The sequence below is a fragment of the Telmatherina bonti genome, assembly GCF_933228915.1.
Source record: "Telmatherina bonti genome assembly, chromosome: 6".
Taxonomy (NCBI): domain Eukaryota; kingdom Metazoa; phylum Chordata; class Actinopteri; order Atheriniformes; family Telmatherinidae; genus Telmatherina; species Telmatherina bonti.
In genome coordinates this window covers 9,222,790-9,246,570 of record NC_136624.1, presented here as the reverse complement: position 1 = coordinate 9,246,570, position 23,781 = coordinate 9,222,790, and the positions used below count along the sequence as shown (strand labels likewise).

At 42.5% G+C, this 23,781-nt stretch overlaps 1 protein-coding gene across 1 annotated transcript in view; it reads left to right on the top strand.

Annotated features, from left to right (window-relative positions):
- Positions 1–1,927: 1,927 nt before the first annotated feature.
- foxp1b (forkhead box P1b) overlaps positions 1,928–23,781 on the top strand; it is a 169,166-nt gene continuing 147,312 nt past the window's right edge. The window contains 2 exon segments of the mRNA XM_079241660.1: positions 1,928–2,009; positions 5,038–5,091. The gene's annotated coding sequence lies outside the window, so the exon portion shown is untranslated.

The window sequence follows — 23,781 nt, the reverse complement described above, 5'->3', positions numbered from 1 at the left end:
ATTATACTGAAAAACAGCCTTTAAATAGGTGTCCACTGAAGAGGACACGATGCATCAAAGGGTTACGTAGTAAAGTCAAGCTGAGGAGACACAACATGAAATATCTGGTCTCTGTTTTACCCAGCTCTTTGCAGATCTGCAGTGTAATCAGTGCATCTTCCTGTTTACAATAAGACCATGAAAAACGAAAGAACATGAAAAGAGAGAGAAGATGCCAGCTTATCGCTTTGTCTCACTGCCGTTTAGCTTCTCTGCTGCAGAGATCAGGATGTTTGATGGCAACAAATGAAAAGATGGCTGAACTAAACAATCAGACGTTCAGAAACAGAACTGGATTCAAGGAAACAGAAGGCTGGTCATGGAGCTGCAGCTCATGCAACGTAAAATAAAACGCATGACCAGCAAAACAGTGAGACATAAAGGATGCAACAGAACCATGAAGTTTACTGTGAGGCTAAAAACATAAAGCTGGAGATAGTTTGCAGGATTGGCCAGAAGGTGGCGCTCTCTACTAAGGAACAGGACTAATATGCAGCAGCTGCAGACATGATAAATATGTTTTCATTTCGAGGTAAAAGGAGTTCTTTTGAAACAGATAAAATATCAAACAATAACAACAAATAATGTTTCTGTTTCTTTTCACTCAGAATGAAATAAACTTTGCTTAAAGGACAAATCCAGTCACGGTACTTTATCTGCCCCCATTTGTGGTTTTCTCTGAAAAAGCTGCAAAACTTTTTTTTTTAATGTATAAAAAGCAGAGTGAGTTTCTATCTAACATGAAAACACAGACGTGTTTGAAGCACCTGACATAAAAAACTGAAAACTTTCTGCAAGACTAAAACACATGAAATTAACCAACCTGCATGGTTGTAACACCTGAGATTAAACCATGTACATGACTTAAACTCCTGGGATTAAACCACCTGCATGTCTGAAACACCTGATATTAAACCACCTGCATGTCTGAAACACCTGAGATTAAACCACCTGCATGTCTGAAACACCTGAGATTAAACCACCTGCATGTCTGAAACACCTGAGATTAAACCACCTGCATGTCTGAAACACCTGAGATTAAACCACCTGCATGTCTGAAACACCTGAGATTAAACCACCTGCATGTCTGAAACACCTGAGATTAAACCACCTGCATGCCTGAAACACCTGAGATTAAACCACCTGCATGTCTGAAACACCTGAGATTAAACCACCTGCTAGATTGAAACATCTGAGATTAAACCACCTACAACACATAGTTCTGATGAGGAAGATATAAAAATGAAAAGATAAAATGTGAGAGATTAAATTCTGTCTGAGTAGTAATTAGTCCCCCCCCCCCCCCCCCCCCCCCACCCCCCCCCCCCCACCCCCTCCCTCGCTAAAACTAATGCATATCATTACTTTTCCCCACAGAAAGCAGCTCCTACTGCCAATAAGTGCCAACTGGATTCACTCGTGACTGTGATGTGAATTTCCTCTCGTGACCGTGATGTTTCTGTGGGGGATCTGATATAAACCTTGTTTACACAGCAGGTGGATATGACGTCACGGACTGTGGACAATCACAACAACAACAACAACATCCAAATGCGCGATTCTTCCTTTCCTCCTTCTTCTTCTTCTTCTGTCGGCGCGTTAGAGTCTAAAATCATCAGAGAGGAGCTCGTGCGTTTCCCCGCGAGACAGCCAGGCAGTCAGCGGCAGTGAAAGTCCACGTTCTGCGTGATTTCGACCACCACGGTAAGAGGATCTCTTTCTGATCGCAGTTTACTAAGTTAGAACCCCGTTGCACGCGCGCGCACTCACACACACACGCACACATCTTCACACGCACACATCTTCACACGCACACATCTTCACGCGCACGCCGGGGCGGGCAGAGTGTCGCTGTTTACGGGCTCATTTGTTGTCGCGAGCGGTCTCTGTACACACAAGCTCGCGTGCACAGGTTGGTTATCTCCTGCCAGCAGAGCTGGGTGCCTCCGCGCGCACTGCTTTTCTTTCTGGTAAGTTCACCTCGTGCTCAGCTTTGTTCAGATTCCTGCTCCGGGTTTTTTTTCTGCGGCTTTTTTTTTTTTTTTTTTTACACAAACAAACAAAACAACAAGTAAAGAGGAAATAATGAATAAAAGTTGTGATTTAGTGGCGGAGTTTGATGCCGCGTTGACGGCCGCTGGTTGTTTTCAGCTCCGCGCTGCTTGTTTCCTCTAGTTTGGTGAAAAGTTGTGTTTCTAGATGAAGTTTAGGCAACATGAGACCCCGAGAGAGAGAAGAAGGGGTGGGGGGGGGGGGGGATGCACCTTGGAGAGGAGGGGGGGAGTATTTTCACCGCTTTGCTTTGTGCATCTGGAGCTGCTTGCTCGCCGTAGCCGCTGTTAAAGCTTTAATTACAACATTATCTGCTGAATAAAACATTTGTTGTGAGGAAGTTTGGAGGTTTTGCGAGGAGAAAATGGGAGTTTATGGAGCCGTGATTTGTTCTGGAGCAGCCCAGGGAAAGAGCTTCTTCCCTCCCCACGTGTTAACGCCGACAGACCGGAGGAAGGAGGCATTGAGTTTGCTTTTTTACCAAACTTTTCATGAACCTCAAACGCCGCTCAGCTTTGTCATTTATCAGCAGCTGCTGTGAAGTTTTCATCTGCGGAGCTTAAAGCTGCTTGCAAAGCGGATAAAATCCTCAAATTAAACTTTTTATCAGCGGAAAACATTTACAGGAACCTTTCATTACAGACATGACACCTCAGACGCACCTTGTAGCGCAGAAACTGTTAAACTGCGCTTTTTAACTGTTTCAGAGCTCATCTGTAAATATGGGTTACAGGCTGACATTTTAATAAATGCTCATTTTTTATTTGACTTGTGGAGGAAAATAATTTGTTTAAATCAACATTTAACAATTGATAGTTTTTAAAAAAAAAAAAAAAAAAAAATTCCCACACTGACATTGTCATATTAAATATTTTTGCATAGTATATTTTTATTTTTTATTATTTAAACTCAGTTTTTTTTTTAATTTCAGAGAGCTGAAACTAATATTAACGGTAACTGTGGATTTTACAGTGATGATGCGGATTTGACTTTTATTGATTTGAAACTAAATGTTTTCACCTGAAATGAATTTCTAACCCATCTGTGCACTAAAAAGGAAAAAAGTGCATGAATTCAGTGTGCAGTAATGAAAAGCTGATCTTTATGTGTTAGTCTGGCGACAGTGGGAATAAAAGTATGTGAACGTTCACAAAAAGAGAAACTGCAGCTTTAACAACTTGCTGGCAGACCTCCCTCCTTCTTGTCTTGGGATTAGTCATTGTCTGAGGGAGAAAAAAAAGGAAAAAAAAAACTCTTTTTTGTAGGAGAAGTAAAGTAAACAGCCTCCAACAAGCGAACCTTGACAACCCAGATTAAGGAAAACAGTGGAGATCAAACAGGGCTGCTGCTGGGCTGTTGTCATGAGCTGAACAGGCGCTGGGGTTTGTGTGCTCACTTATGCAGAAATGGACCTTCACAAACGCTGAACCAGGTTTTAAAAGGCAGGGCGAGCTTTCTCCCCGACTCTTCCCGGCCTTGCTGTTTGACACGAGCTGTCCCGAACGGACGGATGGACGGCCTTCTGCTGGTTTACATGTTTGTTTCGTTTCTTGGCCTTAGTGTTGCAGAAGAAGAAAATAAACTTGATATTTCAGGAAGCTTTTTATTTAAGTTAGTTCCCTTCCAGCTGAGATTGGGCTTTTCCATCTGAAGCTCAGTGCTTGTGTCTGGCCTGGGAACCGGGGTGGGGGGAGCTGCAGACGGACTGCCCGCCCCTGCAGCTGAATGATGAGGAGTTATTTTTGGTGGGAATCTTCATCTTCAGCCTTTATGTGACATGACAAACACCCTCGAACCCGCCGTGACTGATGAGTAACGGGAATTTTCTGGTAAATGACTTAGTTTTTATTTGCATGTTTGGTTCTCATGCAACATAAATGGAAGGAGTGCAGCTCGTTGTTGCCGTTTCACCTGGATGGAGCTGAAGAGTCTTCCCAGGGTGAGGAGGTTGGCGTAACCGGGCCCCCGTGGCGCCACCAGGCACGCTGCTCTCCATGCCAGGGAAGCCGATTGGTCAGGCGGCTTCAGGTGAGCTGGCTGCAGCTCCTCCGTCTCCATGGAGACGGACATGAATTGCTGTCTTGTCCTGCCGTCTGTCCTGAATAACGGGAAGGATGCTGAGAAGTGTCACCGTGCAATCAGGCAGAGAAGGATCCAAATACGATAAACTAGCTGCAGCTAGGAGGAGAATTCCCTCCTGCTGCATGTTGGGAAGCTTCACAACGAGCTTCCCGCCTGTAAAACCAGTTAAATTACAGGTTTATGAGCTGGTTTCACAGAAAAGCTGGTGAGAATGATCCTGCTGAGCCGAATATCCGCTCAACGTTGAGCAGCTTCTGCTGGATCTGCTCACAAATACACGAACTATACGTCAGGAGCATTAAACTTCTTGTTACCGTGGTTTCTGTCTGAAACTTCTCGTTACCGTGGTTTCTGTCTGAAACTTCTCGTTACCGTGGTTTCTATCTGAAACTCCTTGTTACTGTGGTTTCTATGTAAAAACTCCTCGTTGAGGCGGTTTATTTTTGATAGTTTCTGATTCCTGTGGTGTTTGTTGGTAAATATTTCCCTGATTTGTTAAACGGAGATGAGAGAAGAGCTGAGAGCAGCCAGTCCTGCACTTTCACACCGTTTCTGTCCTGAAGGCATCTTTTAAGTCTTTACAGACCCATGATGTAGCGTTTTCTGATTTGGTTTGTCCGTGAGGTGGAAGCACACACAGTCTGGCCCCTGCTCTGCGGCTCCTTCAGCCTGCTGGAAGGCTGGAAGTTTGAGTGGTCGGAGAAGCTGCAGGTGAAACCCTGGAGGGGCTCAGACATACGCTGCAAGCTGCGCTCAGCTGCCAGCACCTGTTCCCATCAGCTGTCCGCTCGCCGCGTGCACCATGATGAGCTTCACATGTGTAAACTCTGATGTCCTGGCATGTTGTTTTGTTTCTGATTGCAGGGCGACATGGGAAGGAAGTGAAGCTGCGAGTGAAAGTCGGGTTTCATCACAACGGTAAGCGACTCTGTTTAAACTGCAGGTTGGTGCGGCGGCGTGTCCGCTGGAGTCTCCTGGGCTCTGATCCTGTCCGAGGATCAAACCTCATATCAGGAAGGCTGCTTATTATCCTGGCTAGCATGGCTGCCGGAGAGGGATTCATCAGGCACTTATTAAACCAAACAAACAGAAAGTAAACAGAGAAAGAAGTAAATAAATAAGCCTGAAAGTTCAGTGAGGAGCAAAGCTGAGCTCTGCTTTGGTCTCTATCTGTTCTATGGGTTGCATTTATCCCAGATTATAGGTGAAATAAGTAGTTTGTGTCGCTGTGATCACACAGAAATGATGCGATAAAGATGAAAAGCCTTTTTTTTTTTCTCTGGTGTTTTGTGGTGCGGTGTTTCTGCCAGGAATCCCGGTGTGGTTTTCAGCTGGACCTCAGGGTCCTGGTCTTACACCCTGACCCTGATTACATCTTTACTCTGCTGCTTCAGAGTACTCAAGCTCTTAGACGCTGATAGCCGTGATTGGCGGCCTGATGCGAGGCGTTTAAGGCCTTCATCCTGCACTTGTTGGCTGTTTTCAGCCTAATAAGAAGCAGAGGATGGCAGGGCCTGCTCCTCCATCAGCATCGCTGGGTGGAAACGCGCTGCGCTTTGATCATGCCTTTCTGGGCGCATCACTCCGGCTTAGCTCGCTGCTCGCTCTGTGATAAGCCATCACGCCACTCAGATCTCAGCTCAGCGGCTGGAGGACAGACGGAGGGAGCCACGGAGACGAGCAGCTATGCTAATGTTGTTGACAGACTGTTTCTGCAGCTGCTTTGAATTCAACAATGTTATCGTCCGTCTTGACTGGGAGAAAAGGCCGAACTCTGCTCCCAGCGCCGCGCTTCTTCACCCTGTTGGCCATTAAAGCGGGTTTTAATCACAGCCGCATGTTAATTAAGTCAGAAACACGTGTGATTTAATAATTTTACAAAGCGTTGTGCTCAGATGTGCTCTTAACCGCGGTTACCAGGTACAAGCGCACTTTGAAGTGGAACGCTGCCTTTGGCTCGCTGCTGTATGAAAGCCTGCTAATTGACGGGTTACTGCTTGTTTATTTGATATATATTTACAAGCTGGGAGGTAATTGGGGGAGCAGTAATTACCCAAGATGCAGTGCTCTGCTTAAGCGAAGGTGCGAGCTGGCTGATGAGTGTGGAGCACAGATGAAAGTGTGCAGGTTACCGTTTTCATCCTTGAAGGCTGTTAAAACACTTGACAACCGAGAGCAGAGATGGCTAATTGGACCCGAGTCCCTTCTTCAGTCTCATTGTTTACTGTGATGATGCTGCGTGAGATGAATGACGCGGTACTTTCATCTGGGCGCCGCTTCCCGGTTTCCTTCATGCAGGAAACGGCATAGCGGAGCAGCTATAAAAGCTCCGGATGGATGGGAGTCGCGGATCCAGGATCATCCTGGTGCTTCTCAGGTCATGGCTTTGTGAACTCTGGACACGTCCACAGTGAGCTGTTCTCGTCTGGATCCAGTCTGTTTGCTGGGAATCAGTCCCGTGATGGGAGCTTGCTGGGAAAGAACTGGACTCAGTCCGTTACAAGCGGACCAAATGCAAGAAGCGGGTAAACACAAGTAGAAAGTCCATGTGTGGGACGTTAGACGGTTCTGTACTGGAGACATGTCTCACGGACCTGGTTGACCCAGACCACCAGGGCCTCATTGATCCAGACCACCAGGGCCTCATTGACCCAGACCGCCAGGGTCTCGTTGACCCAGAACGCCAGGGTCTCGTTGACCCAGACCACCAGGGCCTCATTGATCCAGACCACAAGGGCCTCATTGATCCAGACCACCAGGGCCTCATTGACCCAGACCGCCAGGGTCTCGTTGACCCAGACCGCCAGGGTCTCGTTGACCCAGACCGCCAGGGTCTCGTTGACCCAGAACGGTAGGGTCTCGTTGACTCAAACTACTAGGGCCCATTTGATCCAGACTACTAGGGCCCCGTTGATCCAGACCACCAGGGCCCTGTTGATCCAGACCGCCAGGGTCTCGTTGATCCAGACCACCAGGGCCCCGCTGATCCAGACCACCAGGGTCTCGTTGATCCAGACCACCAGGGCCTCGTTGATCCAGACCGCCAGGGCCTCGTTGATCCAGACCACCAGGGCCCTGTTGATCCAGACCGCCAGGGTCTCGTTGATCCAGACCACCAGGGCCCCGCTGATCCAGACCACCAGGGTCTCGTTGATCCAGACCACCAGGGCCTCGTTGATCCAGACCACCAGGGCCCCGCTGATCCAGACCACCAGGGCCTCGTTGACCCAGACCACCAGGGCCTCGTTGACCCAGACCACCAGGGCCCCGTTGATCCAGACCACCAGGGCCTCGTTGACTCAGACTACTAGGGCCCCTTTGATCCAGACTACTAGGACCCCGCTGATCCAGACCACCAGGGTCTCGTTGACCCAGACCACCAGGGCCTCGTTGACCCAGACCACCAAGGTCTCGTTGACCCAGACCACCAGGGCCTCGTTGACCCAGACCACCAGGGCCTCGTTGACCCAGACCACCAGGGCCTCGTTGATCCAGACCACCAGGGCCTCGTTGACCCAGACCACCAGCACAATGAGAACACCATTTTTTATAAGATCCAGTTTGTATGAGAAGTGCAGCGTGAACCCAGATGCCCCCCCACCCCCCCGAGTCCCCAGTCGGACCGAGTCTAGTGGACCATCCTGATGGGAATCATTAGTCGACCAGTCCAGATGTGGTGGTACAGCTTAGTCAAACTGGTGGGACTGGTTGGTTTAGTGAGGTTCTGGTGTAAGGTGGTGACAGAGTGTGCAGCCAGGTGTTTGTTTCTCAGTTCCACTTTCAGAGTTTCTCTCCATCTGTCTCTCTCTCTCTCTCTCCAGCATCTCTGTCTCTCTCAGAGTCTCTCTCTCTCTCTGCACATTTGTCCCGTTCTTTCTCTCTCTCTCTCTCTCTACCTCCAGCATCTCTGTCTCTCTGAGTCTCTCTCTCTCTCTCTCTCTCCACCTTTGTCCCGTTCTCTCTCTCTCTCTCCAGCATCTGTCTCTGTCTCTTCCTCTCTGCCTCGCTGACATGCAGACGTGCACACCTTGTTTGTGATGGCGTCCTCTCCCAGCAGAGCTGCAGACGTTGTTGTTTACCTGCATCGGTTGCTTTTGCTTGGACTCCTTGGAGGGAGTTTGTTTTTCTTCTCTGTGTTGTAAATAGGGTGCGGCTCGTTCCCAAACCACCCAGATGCTTATTTTTTCTTTATCATTGAGTCCGTAGATTATCCCGGGGTGGAATTATGTGTGACTAACCGTTTACTGCATGTTCTGATGGAAAAACACTTTTAAACTTAAACTTTGCTGATATATTTATGTCATAATTAAAGTTAAATCTGTCATTTCTTAGTTAATGTTGAGACAAGAAATGATCCTTGTGTTGGGAGAAAGTAAAGAAATGTAACGTTTGGTGCAGATAACACTTTGATTTGAGAAGTTGTTTTTTTTTTACCATCATGTCTACTTCTAATGTTGTTTTTATTATTTATGACGTGAGAAAAATCAGTTTTACTTAAAACAAGAAGGTTTTGAGGAACATGACCTCTAGGAGACGTAGGCGGGACATGTCCTCCAGGACACAATCTCCTGGACCTGAACGCTAGGAGGGACATGTCCAGCTGTACTTCATACAGTATCAGCTCTGAGATTGTCCAAAAAAACATAAAATGCTAATTATTGCATAATCCTCGAAAGTCAGATGTTTTTATTTATCCTGTTTTTTTCACCTCTATATAAACCAGAAATGTCACTATCATATTTTTACTTTGTTCCGTCAGAGGAATCAGATTATTATCAAAAATATAATCAAATTATAGTCAAATAAACATTTAGATTAATTTATTAGCAACAATCAGACTATTAGAGATATAATCTGATTATTATCACAGAAATATTTAGATTTTTGTCAGTGCAATAATCAGATTATTAGATAAATAATCAATTATAAGAGATATTTTCAGATTATTATCTGGGATAATCAGATTATTGTCTGAGAACTAATCCAAATTTTAAATGAAATGATGAATTGTTAATAAAAACGTGTTTGGGAAATTTTTAGTCTTTAACTGAATGAAATTGTTAAAAATATGACTATTGTGTTAGATTTTACTTTGTCTATATAAGAATGTGAAAAATAAATTGCATGCATATAATTACATCGGATTAAATTTACATGAATAATTAACATTGCAGTTATTATATAACAAATTATTATCTAATGAAACTAATGAATCACATACCTCATCAGAATTTCAGTAGATACCTTTGCTTCAGCTGTACTTTCTTATATTTGCAAGTTTATTCTATGAAAACAGTTTTATAATATTATGCAATGCTGATATTAAAAGAACAAAGTTCTTCAACACTTTGAATTGTGAAATAATTTTGGGAACCGACTGATATTTCTTAGTGTTTGAGACAAATTATGTTCTGATCCATCGTAACTCTGTACTACATGTATAATGGAGGTTCCTTTAATACTCAATCCTGACACCCCAAAGGAACTGTTCATTCTGTAAAGTTTTTTTTTCCCTTTTGCTTTTAATGTAAAAAAAACAAAACATCCGTTTTAGCTTCTAAATACAATAAAATGTGAGGAAACTTGTTTGAATCATAAAGATTTAGCACAAGATTTAGCACAAAAAATAAAAAGATAAATATACAAAGCAGAGCTTTTTTGTTTTTGTTATTGAGCATTTCTCAACTTTCTTTAGTATGTGATTTCTTTATTTTATTTATTTATTTATATATTTTTTTTGAAAATATAAAAAAAAACCCAGTCTTTTTTTTCCAACTGACTTCAGTAGTCTGATAACAAGTGTTCTTGTTATTATTGAGATCATAGTCCTTTAAAACTGTTTCCTTTAAGTTAATTATTTCCAAACATCGAGACTGGTTTTACTGGTCATTTTGTGTCTTTTTGAGCCAAAGGTTTACCACGGCCTCGCCTGGAGTGGATCTGGATTTTGTGAGAGGAAACAATTAAAATAAAAAGTGTACCATTAGATATGTGATTATTTCAAGCATAGCATAATAGCATTCCTAGCATAATAATATTATCTTGTTAGCTTATTGTCATGTTAGTCTGTAAGCTTGTTAGCTTCAAAGCTTATTGTTATTTTCTTTACATGTATTTGTATCATGTTAGCTTGTGAGCTTATTAGCTTGTTATCTTGCTAGCTTGTTAGTTTGTAGCTTGTAAGCTCTTTAAATTGTTATCTTATCTTCATAGCTTGGTATATTGTACACTTATTATTTTGTTAGCTCACAAGGCCATTAGCTTGCTATCTTGTAAGCTTTTTAGCTGGTTAGCTATTAAGCTTGTTAGCCTGTAAGCATATTGGGATTGTGTGCACATGAAGCTTTTGGAAATGAACCCTGCTGTAAACCAGTTTTTTCATGAAGCTTCATCTCACTTTCACTTGTAAAGAACCAGTTTAGAGGCGGATTACAGCCAACTGGTAGACCAGAGAGACAGCGATTCAACTTAAAAATCTCCTGTGATCTGAGTTTGAGATGTGCTACATGCACATCACTCGTGTTAAATTGTGAATAAAGGTGGAAAGGACAAACCAAAACCAGAGCCGGAAAAACCAGAGTTTAGTAATCTGGTCTTGCTTTAGAGGTAGAGTCTTTTCACAAAGCAGATAAAACGGGGAATGCTCACTTGGCTTCATGATGTAAGCACCTCTCGGGTGTCTGAGGAACAGTGAAACACACCTTTACATTGGGAGGTGGTACAAATGTACAGCTGCTTTCTGTCGTTTAGGAAAAGTCCAAGAGAAAATAATGAAGTGGAACATGATTGGTGCTTGTTTTGCAGGTAATTGTTGTGTCCTGTAGCAGCAACGTTAATGTCAAGTTTAACATCAGCGCATGTGTAAATCTTGAGGTGCATGCTACATACGGGTTGTAAAGGCGTTACATCATTGTGTTTTGTGTTTGCAAAGGCAGCGCGTAAACCCAAGATCTATTTTTCCAATAACAAGAAAAGTGCAGCGTAGCCATGAGGTTTACAAAAGTTTAAATCCTTAAAAGATCCAAGAAGAGGCTTGTTTTCCTCCGTTTATTCCCCATTTACATCCTTTAGTTGAGCCTTTCCTGCACCTGCTGCGAGTGCTGTAAACATGAAGTGGTTTCAGCAATCAGCTGATCTGAGTTATTGGATGTTTTTCTAAAAGCCTTTTCATGTAGTGTGTATGGAGTGCATGATGTACAAGCTTTTAATGTGTTGACCAATCAATTCCTCACACTGAAAACAACTCCGAGTGAGATATGAGTAAATCAATCTTTTCATATTCTGCTACAGATAGAAGCTTTTGAGTGCATTTCTGTGTACTTTATATGCATTTGTATGCAGTGATTGAAGAGCTAATTCAAAGAATTTTAATCACTCTGACCAGGCCTCTTGCAGTGTCATCTTTTTTTTTTTTTTTTTTTTAACAAATGCCTCATAAAATGAATAGATGAGCGGTTTCTTTTCAGAGCGTAATGGCTGCATTAGAATATGAGATGGATTCTCTACGCTTCTCTTTCTCTTTCATTCAGTCGCTCTGATCTTTTTTTATCAGCAGCGATCTGGTATAAAAAGACCTTCCAGGGCAGCGTGAACCTGACAGACAGTGGGCTGGATCAGACTGGACTGGACTGAGATGAACCAACCTTATTCACTGTGAGCTCAAATAACGTGTCATTTATTGCTGCGAGGAACCCAGATTTTTTTTTTTTAAATTTTGTTTTTGCTGACTCTCCATTTTTACTGCTGGCAATGCTACAACCTTCCGTTGAAATTCTTCCATCTTTATTGATGGCGATGCTACGACTTCCTTTGAAATTCCTCCATCTTTACTGCGATGCTACAGCCTTCTGTTGTAGTTCCTCCATCTTTACTGCTGGCGTTTTTACAACCTTCCGTTGAAGTTTCTCCATCTTTACTGCTGGTGTTACTATGACCTTCCTTTGACATTCCTCCATCTTTACTGCTGGCGTTGCTACGGCCTTCTGTTGTAGTTCCTCCATCTTTACTGTTGGCGATGCTACAGCCTTCTGTTGTAGTTCCTCAATCTTTACTGTTGGCGTTCCTATGAACTTCCCTTGAAATTCCTCCATCTTTACTGCTGGCGATGCTACAGCCTTCTGTTGTAGTTCCTCCATCTTTACTGTTGGCGATGCTACAGCCTTCTGTTGTAGTTCCTCAATCTTTACTGTTGGCGATGCTACAATCTTCCGTTGAAGTTTCTCCATCTTTACTGCTGGTGTTACTATGACCTTCCTTTGAAATTCCTCCATCTTTACTGCTGGCGATGCTACAGCCTTCTGTTGTAGTTCCTCAATCTTTACTGTTGGCGTTCCTATGAACTTCCCTTGAAATTCCTCCATCTTTACTGCTGGCGATGCTACAGCCTTCTGTTGTAGTTCCTCAATCTTTACTGTTGGCGTTCCTATGAACTTCCCTTGAAATTCCTCCATCTTTACTGCTGGCGATGCTACAGCCTTCTGTTGTAGTTCCTCCATCTTTACTGTTGGCGCTGCTACAGCCTTCTGTTGTAGTTCCTCAATCTTTACTGTTGGCGATGCTACAATCTTCCGTTGAAGTTTCTCCATCTTTACTGCTGGTGTTACTATGACCTTCCTTTGAAATTGCTCCATCTTTTCTGCTGGTGATGCTACGACCTTCCGCTGAAGTCTTCCATCTTTAATGCTGGCAATTTTACAACCTTACGTTGCAATTCCTCCATTTTTTTTATGCTGGCGATGCTACAAACTTCCTTCCACGACTGAAAGTGACGGCTGTTTTTCCACTTCAAACCTGGCAGGTTGTTCTCATCAGGGTCACCCACGTTTCACCAAACAGCAGAGACGGCTTCTCGTGGCCAAACGCATGAATCATCTGAGAGATGAAACTCCACAAGCACTTTCAGTTGTTCCAGTGATTCACGCTGCTATTCATTATTTATTCTCAGTATTTTCTGCATTAACATCCCTTCTCATTTAGAGCATCCAGATAAAAAACAACAATCTGAATATAACAAACTTCACATCAGTCTTTTTGGGAACATGATCTCCTCCTGTCTGGATTGTCCACTGCAACCCAAACATAGACTGATTAAAAATTGATGGTAAAAGTTAAGAGGTCAATAAAACCTCACAAACACCTTTTTCAACAGAACTCTGGTATCGACATGTTTGTATGGCATCGCCTTACCGTAGTGGGTCTGTTTATTTCAAATGATTTTTGGGCTCTAAAGGCCTTTATTTGATACAAGCTCGACTGGACAGGGGTTCTGGGAGAAGGGACTCAAACCTGGACATCGAGGAGCCTCTGCACACCAGGCAGGGCGGCCGATGAACCAATCGAACTACACGCTGCTCTGAAACTGTTCTTCTAAGATGATACTTTCCTCTCCAGATCGGGAATGGGCCCCTTCCCCAGCTGGAGGAGTTCATGTATTACTGGGTCTTATTCAGGAGTGATGGAAGAAACCTGATATGTACAGGTGGATTCCCTGCATACGCTGCCTCCCTCACCTCCCAACCTCGGTTAAGAAGTATCAGATGGATGGATGGATGAAAGTTTCATCAGAGGACAGAAGGACATAATTCATCTGTAGTGTTCGATTCAGATTTGATATCTTTACAGTGAAATCTTTGTAGAATCAGATCAGACGTAGCTGGTTTGGAGGGGGGGGACGCTCTGCTTCGCTGAGATTGGTTGTTTAGCTTCCCAATAACCTATGATGCTCTGAATCTTTAGAAACATTTATTTCAGACTCGTTTAATGCAATGGATTTGGACAAAATGTTATTGTTCTGACAAGGATTTAAATACCAAGTGTTTGTAGCTATTTTTCATGCAAGACTTTTTGTAAAAAATAGAAATCTAAACTTAGTTCTGCAGGTCTTAAAATAGTGAAAATTTTCTGTCATAAAGTCAAATGCAAACAAATAAAATGAAGAAATTAAATTTCCAAAAGAAAATCTGAAGCATTGTATTACTCTGTATTTCTTAAATCTCAAGTTTGGTCAATATTTAACTACTAATAATCCCATGTTAAAACTTTTTTTCTTTTAAATTTCAGCTAAATTTAGGCTTTAACGATGGAATTAAAACAATCAATTAAATTCTGATTAATGGGGATCACTTTCCTTCATCACAAAAACAACTTAAACATTATCTCTGAGTCTAGGCAGGCATATAACAAATTTCCAGGCTGAAGCTTATTCTGGAAGTTCCTGAAAAAAGTGGATATGGAAGATCCTGGTTTATTCAGTCATCTGTCAGGAAACAAAAAAAAAATCCAAACAGGCTGATTTTCCGTCTATGAATCTATGCAACTATGAATCCTGCAGAGACTGAAGCAGAATATAAAATGTAATATAAACATTTATTTGAACCTCATCTATGTTAAAATTGAGTTTTATTTTGCTATTAAAAGCTTCAGAATAAATAAGAAAAAACCTTCAGACAGACTTTCATATATTTTAGAATAATATAGATTTAATTGTTCTATCATTCCAGAGTTTTACCCACTAACAGAAAAAATCTTATATTTAACAGTAAACAAACACCTGTAACATCATACCTGAATAAAATACTTGAACCTGATAAGGATATTTACATTTTGCGTCGTAACCAGGTTGTAATCGCTTTAAAATGTAAAAAGAAGAAACATGAGCAGGAGGCACAACCTGAAGAGTGACTGATTTATTAAAAACTGTATTCGAAGTCAGGCTCTTAATCAGCTGATCAAATGTTTTTAAGACCACAGCTCAAAATACCGAAACAGGACGGCGTAGTGAGCAGGTCCACTGTTCTACATGATGACGTATGAAGTTCCTCTAAGCATGTTGGCTGTTAGTGTTTTCCTTTCTGTCCATCCACACATATTATACATGGCATTTAAATCAGAGGAATGTACAGGATAGTCCATTAGGACTAGAAGACGTCCTTGGTGAGACTGTTGTCACAGACCATGATGGCGCCTCCACTGTGCCGTGTGTGAAACGTCTCCAGTGGGATCTTCTTATCATGGCAGTAATGTTGGATGTCATCCATATCATGCAGGTTCATTTTTCTCCTGTCAGAGAATAAAATCCCAAACGGACCTTTTGCTCTCTTCTGTAGCAGAGAACAAAAGCTGGTTTGGTCTGCTGGTTATTGGGCTGCAGTGGAGTTGTATGTGCAAACTGATCAGCTTTATAAATTATTTATACAACTTGTTCCTGCAGATAAATACATTGATATATGATCAGTCACAATCCCAAAGAATTTAGTCAAATTAAATTTTTCTTAAAACCAAATTATAAGTCTGACTTTATCATAGTTTGACACATTCTGCATTTTTCGTCTTTAACCCCATAAAACCCAACATGATGTTTATAATTCATGCAGTTTCGGAGACATTTTGAATCAGTTAATGGTAAAAAATCCTGTTAAACACAACCTTCTACTCGTCTTTCTACCCCCATGGTGGACAGCAGGAAGCAGAAGATTACACTGTAATCATTATGACGTATCACATGTTAATAAATCATAAATGTCCCAAAAGATTTAACGATTCTGTTACAAAGCTAAATAAAGATCCTTTTTTTTTTTTTTTTTTTTTTGAAAAAGGGCTTTTCTTGCAAATTTTTATGGGTCGAGTCTTAAAGGCTAAAGAAGGATATTTTCTGTAAGAACTGTTAAAAACGTTATCATTTGTTGCCCCGGATAGAAAGAACCTTCAATCTGTCGTCTCCATCAACCATATCTTTGTGCAGCTTTTCTCCTTTCAAAATAAGAGTTGAAGAAGAACTCTGTGCTCTCTGTTGCTCATTACTACTTCCTAGTTTCTCAGCCAATTGTGTATCACACAGCGTTTGGTATTTTATGTCTGCTAGCTGGCAGCAACCTCCAGGTCTGGAAGCTCCGTCTTCTCATAAGCTGCCAACCTTGCCAACACTCTCCGAAGTGGGTAGGATGGAACAACGCTCGCCATGGCTTTTTCCTTGGACTGCAGGTCCGATCTAAAGCACTAGGTGTCAGTGATACTTACTTTGCCTTTAAAGGGTTAATCAACCGGCAACCTCCGGTGGTTAAAAGTGAAGCCTATGGGGCGATTGGGGTTCGTGTGACTTGGTATGGGTGAGTGAGTAGAGGTGGGGTGGGGTTGTATATGTGATGGATGATGTGCATGGATTGCAGAGGGTTGTGTGGATGGGGGGTTGAGAGGGGAGTGCGTGTTTGGGGGGGGAGGGGGGGGGGGGTATGCATGTATATGTGTGTGTGGTTTGGTGGTGGGGGGGTGGTGTCCTGTACCCGGGGGCGCAGCTGGGGTGCGACCTGGCTGCCGCTGGGTGGCGGTCTGGGGATCCTGGTCCTCCGTCGGTGTGGGCTGTGCCCTCTGCCTGCGGGGGTGGGGGGCTGCTCACGGGCTCTTGGGGCCCTGGGGCCTGCGCTCTGTCTGCCCTAGGTGGCCGGTGCCCGGCGGGATCGGCCCTTGCCGGCCTGGGCCTGCTGGGGCCTGTTCCCCCTGACTGCGGGGGACTCTGGTTGGGCACCTCCTTCGCCACCTCCTGGGCAGATGCATGGCTGGCTCTGGAGTAGGGGGGTTGGGATCTGTACCTGGGGGTGACTGTCGGTTACCCGGGTCTCTGGGTTCTCCTGGCCTTCCTCTAGCTGTAGGCGGGCGGGGTCACATTGGCACGATCACTCTTCTCTAAACACGTTCCACTCTGAATGTTCTGCATGAATGTTCTGCATGTGTCACAGTCACTGAGTCATCCAGCAAGTTTATTCACTAACAGCAGGTACCTCTCTTTCTGTCTTTTTGACTTAACTTGCTAGTTTCTGGTCCTCATGATTGTCAACGGTTTTGTTCTCCACGAATCTAGAGTTGGCTTGTGTGGGTGTATATATTTATGTGTGTGGGTGGGTATGTGTGTGTACTTATGTGTGTGTGTATGTGTATGTATGTATGTGTATGGATATGTATATATGTATGCATATGTGTGAGTGTATGTGTATGTATGTATATGTATGTGTATGTGTGTGTATGTGTATGTGTATATGTATGTGTATGTATGTATATGTGTATATATGTATATATATATATATATGTGTGTGTGTATGTATGTGTATATGTATGTATGTATATCTCTTTATGTATGCATGTATGTGTACATGTGTGTGTATGCATGTGTATGTATGTGTATATGTATGTATGTATGTATATATGTATATATATAATGTATGTGCGAGTGTATATACATATATATGTAGGTGGGTATGTATGTGCATATACATGTATGCATTGATCTCTTTCTTTTGGTTGTTTTTTTTTTTTTTTTTTGTTTTTTTATGTTCTCTTTTCTGTTCTCTTTCTGCCCCTTTCCTGTCCTTTCCGGTCGGGTCCAGCAGCATAAACTCTGTAATACAAGCTATTATCCAAAACAAATTGAAAAATAAAATAAGAATCAAGAAATACAAGGGGATCATTACATCTACAAAAGTTCCCCTTGGCAAAATAAATTTGCTCAGCAGAACACAGCATCCAGAACATCAGTCTGCTTGCTTAAATGCTGGACAAGACAAAAAAAAAAAAAAAAAAAAAAAAAAAAAGTGAAGCCTATGCAGAAGTGCATAAAACTGCAATTCCCCCTTCATCCACTAGGGGTTCCAAAACAGAGTAAATCCCCATAGACTCCCATGTTAAAAAGGCCAATTTCACAGCAGAAATAAACATGTTTACAGCCTGGTACAAAAATCCAGGCTGTAAACATGTTTAATAGGTTTAATAGGTCAGGTTTACCTTCATGACAACTGGGGGGGAGTGAATTTTTTTCTAACTCACCTGTTTAAAAGTAATTTAATCTCAAATTTTGGCATACTTGGGGGCGTGTCCTTTTGATTAACAGGTACCCGATCTACCACTTCAAGTAAGAACGTCAAACAACCGCAGTATTTAGCCAGCTAACAATGTGACTTCGCTTTATCCCGCTTACCTCCATTAGCTGGTTAGCTCCTGTTATCTCCGGGTTAGCTCATCCACCATGATGCTCACAGCCCTCCTCTCAGCTCCACCTCTTTGCCCATATTTGTATTTTCCGGACGAGACGATGCACATGCCCCTGCAAGATGGCGATGGTAGGAACCGCCCATCAAGCTTCAATTTAGCTCTTCAGAAACCTATGGGTGATGTCACGAAAGCTCCGTCCATCTTTTCATAAACTGTTTATGGTTAATATAAGAAACAAACTCGTCATGTTCTTCATCAAGCTCATCTTACAGTGAATGTATTGATGGATGTTTACAGTTTGTGTTGATAAACCCCTGATCTCTGTTAATTACTGGTTCATTTTCAGTTGTGTTATTCAGATTATTTGATAATTTCATTCCTTTTCTTATCACGCATGGCGTTAGCACGTCTATCGGAGAGACAACGAAGGATCAAACTAGTTCTGCTCTGGATGGTTTGATCCATGTTCTGCTGTTGGATCATTACATGGAGGTACTGATGCATCGCTACACAGTACTGTGTAAAGTATGCATTTCAGTAGAAAGTCTGAAGTCCGTTTGGACTTTCTGAGCTGCTGCCGTGTCTCTGAAGTCAGACGTGACGACCTGCCACCAATCAAACACTGTTGGTGTCGTGTTTCAGCACCATGACACGATGACAGGAGGAAAGGTGGATGCAACTTGCAGGGTTGTGGGTCTCTACATGTTCCCGTTCATGGTGTAAGATTGGCTCAGAGGCAACTGATAGCACCTTGTTCTGTCTGTCTAAAGCAAGCCAGCGGTGATGTCCCAGGAGTTTCCTAACATTTACATTCAGAGATGTTTTCTCCTCCGGGTGTGAAATGATTAGCATGGCATTTTCCCTGCTGATTGAGGTTGTTTGGACTGGTTTTTTGGAAGCAGGCCAGCTGAATTTTCTGCTTCTAAGATGCTTGGAAAGTTGGAAAAATCCGTTTTTTTTATTGGGCTCGAGGCCGGATCTCCTTCCTTCCACATCACTCTGACAATTATCAAGCTCTTCCATCCCCCCAAAGATGCATGTAATTATAGAGTTGGCCTTATAATTACCATGTTTATTGTCTGTTTATGGCTGCCGTGCCGTGTAAATAGGTGTTAATAAGCTAGCTGGTAAATTGGACATCGTGTGGTTAACATCTCCATACCGCCTCAATCAGCGCTCTGACAGGTGCAACTTCATTTTGACTGACAGGAAGAAACCTGAGTCAGAAAATTTGCTTTATAACGTGCACGCTGGTGAATGGACTTCAACTAAATGATCCGGTTTATTAAATAAGAGGTGCCCAGATGGTTTTTATACGATGTTGAGAGACTGGAAATGAAGCTGACCACGACAACAGGACTGTTGGTTAAACGCTGGATTTATGGGAATCATGAAGTTTCCCAGAGAATGCTGTAATCAGTCGGGTGGGTGCTGCTGATGTTGGGCTTCCTGGTCCTGCAGGAAAGAAAAAGGGCTGGAATAAAGCTGGGAGCAGTGCCTCTGGAGTGGTATCAGCTTGTCAGCAGGCTGATTTGTTTATCTTCTTATTTAGTCTCTCCTCTGCAGCTGCCGTTGGCTCGGCTGTTTTCTGGAGAAGTGGTGAACTGTGTCATCTCCAGCCACTAACAACCAACAGCTGCAGCATCAAGCACCACAGATCCACAGACAATGTGGAACTGATTTTCTAATGCAGAGAAATAAATAAACAAAGCCTCTGGGGAAGAAAAAAAACAATGCCACAAACACACAGCTTATGCAAATGTGAGTAAAATGTGTTGCAGAGTGGATAAGCTCTGTTTGTTTACGGACAGACTGCAGTACCAGAGTGACCAGTCAGCTCGGAGTTTGCTGTTTTATCTGCAGTAGCAACCCAAAAACATCTGTTTAGCTGTTTTTTCCTCTTTACAGTACATGTCGAACCCACACATTATGATGAAACACACCAACTATTTGTTTTCGTTACTGTGGATGCAGAAGACTCCAGATGTTCCAGCAAAGTTTTAGTCATTGTGGTGGGAGAAGGGTCAAAGTGTCAGTGGGTTAAAGGTTCAACGCCGCTAAGAAAAAAGAAAAAAAAAAACCTGCAGCACCCACACGATTAATTAGAGATGAGTTGTTTATGGGAGTGGTGATTTACGCGACCACTTCAGCTCCTTTACGTCGCAATATGCGAGTCCAGATGTGAGGTATCATATCTGTTTTGTCCATTAATGAAAAGTGAAATCTCAGCCGTTGTTTAGCCTTCTCTCCCAGTCACCTTGTGCCATAAGCAGAAAATGGTAATGCTTTGCCAGACTCATCTCTTCCACAGAATGGCTCTCTATCACACTCTCACATTCTTTTAAAAGGGAAAAGGAAGATGAATTCTGCCCATAAAGGCTGTATCACAAGGGCTTTTTATCCTAAATGGCTTTGGGGATTGTTATCTGTGGGAAGTGTGTCCTGCCTCCGTCGTGTTCAATCAAGTGTCCACTTAGCTGTGACCGGGAGTAATTGTTCCCAAGTGGGCCACACACTGACCTGTTAATGTCTGCATTGACCCTGTAACCTTGTCAGCACGTCTTCAGGAGGAGTTTAAATCATGTGGATCTCCAGCACGTCTTTACGCTACTGGGTCAAGTGGGCGTCGGTCCTGGAAGACCACTCTCTGGTAATTGTCCCCAGCAGCATGGGTCAGCTGGGGGTGTTCCCGAAGATCGGCTCTTATTAGATGAGGTGCTGGTGGTGGTTCGACTTAATGGGTCGAGGCATTGATCCGATACAGCACCAACGTGTCATCATGTAGGGAAGAACTTCACATCAGAGACATCTGCAACATGTTCAGACATCTTATACTAACAAGGAGCTCATACGGTTGCTGCTTGATGCTTCAAAGTGGGAAAATCCAGTTAATTTTAAAAAAGAAAAACTGGATTTGGGCTATTTTTTAATTGATTTTTCTCCAATAACTTCAGCTGAGAATTCATATGGTTTATAACAAATGTTCAGTGTTAGGTGAGTTTTAGAGGAAGAGAAAGTCTTTGAGCAGTTTCACTTCCATCTAGAATGGGGCTGGGCGATATGACGATATAAATCCTTTAGACGATAGAAAACGTCCATCGTTTCATATGAGGCTCTATTGTTTACGCCACGATAAGGTGCTTTACTGGAGTATTTGACGTCAAGATGTGCTTTACGGCATGCAAGCTGCAAAATAAAAATAAACATGGAGGAAGGCGGTAGCAGACATGTTTCAGAGCAGGATAATTCACTAAAAGATGAGCAGCCAACCCAAACCGATGAGTTTGTTTATAAAGGAGGGGAAATTTCTGTCACATGGATGTGGTTTGGATATAAAAAGACCGACGTGGAACCGACAACAGACTAGCTCAAAGTCCCAACAACAGGCCCCGACACAACTTACTAATTTTATCACCTGCACAGGAATCAGAATAAAGAATACAGAATAAAGAATAGAGTCAACGAGCAAAAGCAGTGCCAAGTGGAGGCGAAAGTTCATAATAAACTCCAGACGCTGCAACAGGTATTTACCTGTGAAAAGTCATACGGACACAACATTACACAAACAATTTAATATTGCTATGTATATTGTTATGTTGATATAAAACTAGCTATATTGGGGTCAGCCCTAATCTAGAACAGCATAGTCCTACATGTTGGACCAGTCCTTCTCGCGGCAGCTTCATCTCCGGATGTTAGTCTTGCTCAGTCTGGTCCTTTCTGGTGGATTTAGATCTAGACTTTAACATGTTGGAAGAAGAATACAAATGTTTTACAAAAGGTCAAATGTATATGTATAATGTTTATATGTAATTTTGGAGGTGTTTTGACACGTGTCTGCCAAAATCGGCATTCTATTTACAGAAACCACAAAAGCTCAAAAGACGTCTTTGGCAGCCAATGAGTTAACTCTGGTGGTTATTATTTACTCTGGTCCAAAAAGCAGCATCTTCTACCGTAGAGCTGCCTGGACCTTATTTATGAAGGTGCTCTTTATTGATTTTTACCAGTAATATCAGCCCCTTCCCATACATGTGCACAGACGTGTAGAATTAAAGCTAACTGAGCGGCATTGTTGCTACACGGCTGCTCATGGTGCAGGATTTAACCCTCTAAGTAAAAGTGTTCACTTTCCACCTTTGCGCTGAATTTTTACACGGATGCGCCTGAAAAACCACCTCATGATAGTGTAAAAACCTTTAAGTGATATTTGAGCGATTTTTCTAAATGTAGGTGTTTCCATCACCAGTTTTTATTGCAATATTTAGGTTTCGCACAATTGCAGGGTTAATGGACAAATGTCTGCGTTGGGAGGTTGGAGAGGCGGTGGTGGAGAAAGAAGCCTAAATATGTGTTATCATTGATTCAGTTTCCTTTTCTGTTGAAGTGCTCAGAAAATAAGTTTTTACTGTTTTACACCTTATTCTTTCTGTTGATGTCATGCTTTACTTTTTGCAAGCTTCAAATATAAAACCACTTCGTTCTATGTCAGTAAAGACAGGTTTGGTTTCACACAGACGCATTTAAATAAAGAAAAGTTTTTTTTCAGGAACGAGTCCATCCCCTGGCATGAGAGATATTTGACTTTTTCCAGCTTATAAGATCAAACTTTTATGTGTCCTGTTCACTGATCTACTGGTTATTTAACCAACCTGTAGATGAAGTTTGTTTTACCTCCTAAACCTGTTAAATAATGTCGTAATTCCATTAGCTTGTCTCATCATTTCTGTTCAACAACATTGGGTATGGTTGCATGATGTTTTTAAATTCGGAATAATAATTCTGAATGAAATAATTCCGAATTAACGTATTCTCCTACGAGTTTACATGAGAATAATAATTCCCAATGGAAATTTACATGAAACACGTGCTTACATAATTCCGCTTTAGATCGGCGGGTTGGGAAGGGTTCTAATCGTAGACGAATTGACGGTCTACCGGAAATAAACAAAACTCGCTCCGTGCTTCTTGTCTTTTCAATCGTAACTTGTAAAAACCACATAAGTACCACTTTAGCTGCTGCTTTGATTATAATTTTGAGGTACTAACTTGACATGAGCATACTACTTCACCTTTTGCAGCAACTGTGAAGGAAAAGGAAAATAGACTACCAAAGTCAGGAGGCAAAACAACGCGCGTCATCGGGACAGAACAAGGTAACGAGTATGCGCAGAACGACCGGATTTAACTTGGAGCCGAATAAAAGTTTTTATGACAGACAAATTAAACAGTTCGGCATTAAAATGCGAATAAACCAGCCACTTACTTCGGAATTAATCTTAACGCAGAGTAGAGTTTTGCATTAGGGATTAAGTGTTTACATGGTCATTTTTCGTCAGTATAAAGCAGCATTAACTTTTATTCTGAATTAAAGAGGAATTAAAACTCCCATGTAAACGTAGCAATTCACTTTTATTGTTTTCAGACTGATTGAAGTGAAACTATAATTTGGACCTTCTGGAGGACCCAGTTAATTGTCTTCCACAAGGCTCGACAGCTTCTCATACCTGCAACATGCTGTAAAAACGAGGAGCTCCTGCAGAAACAGACGTGATTATAGCACATCTTTCCAGAGCAGCTGGAGGTGGTTTTTGTCCCAACATGATGGATATCTGGAGGTCCTGAGTCATT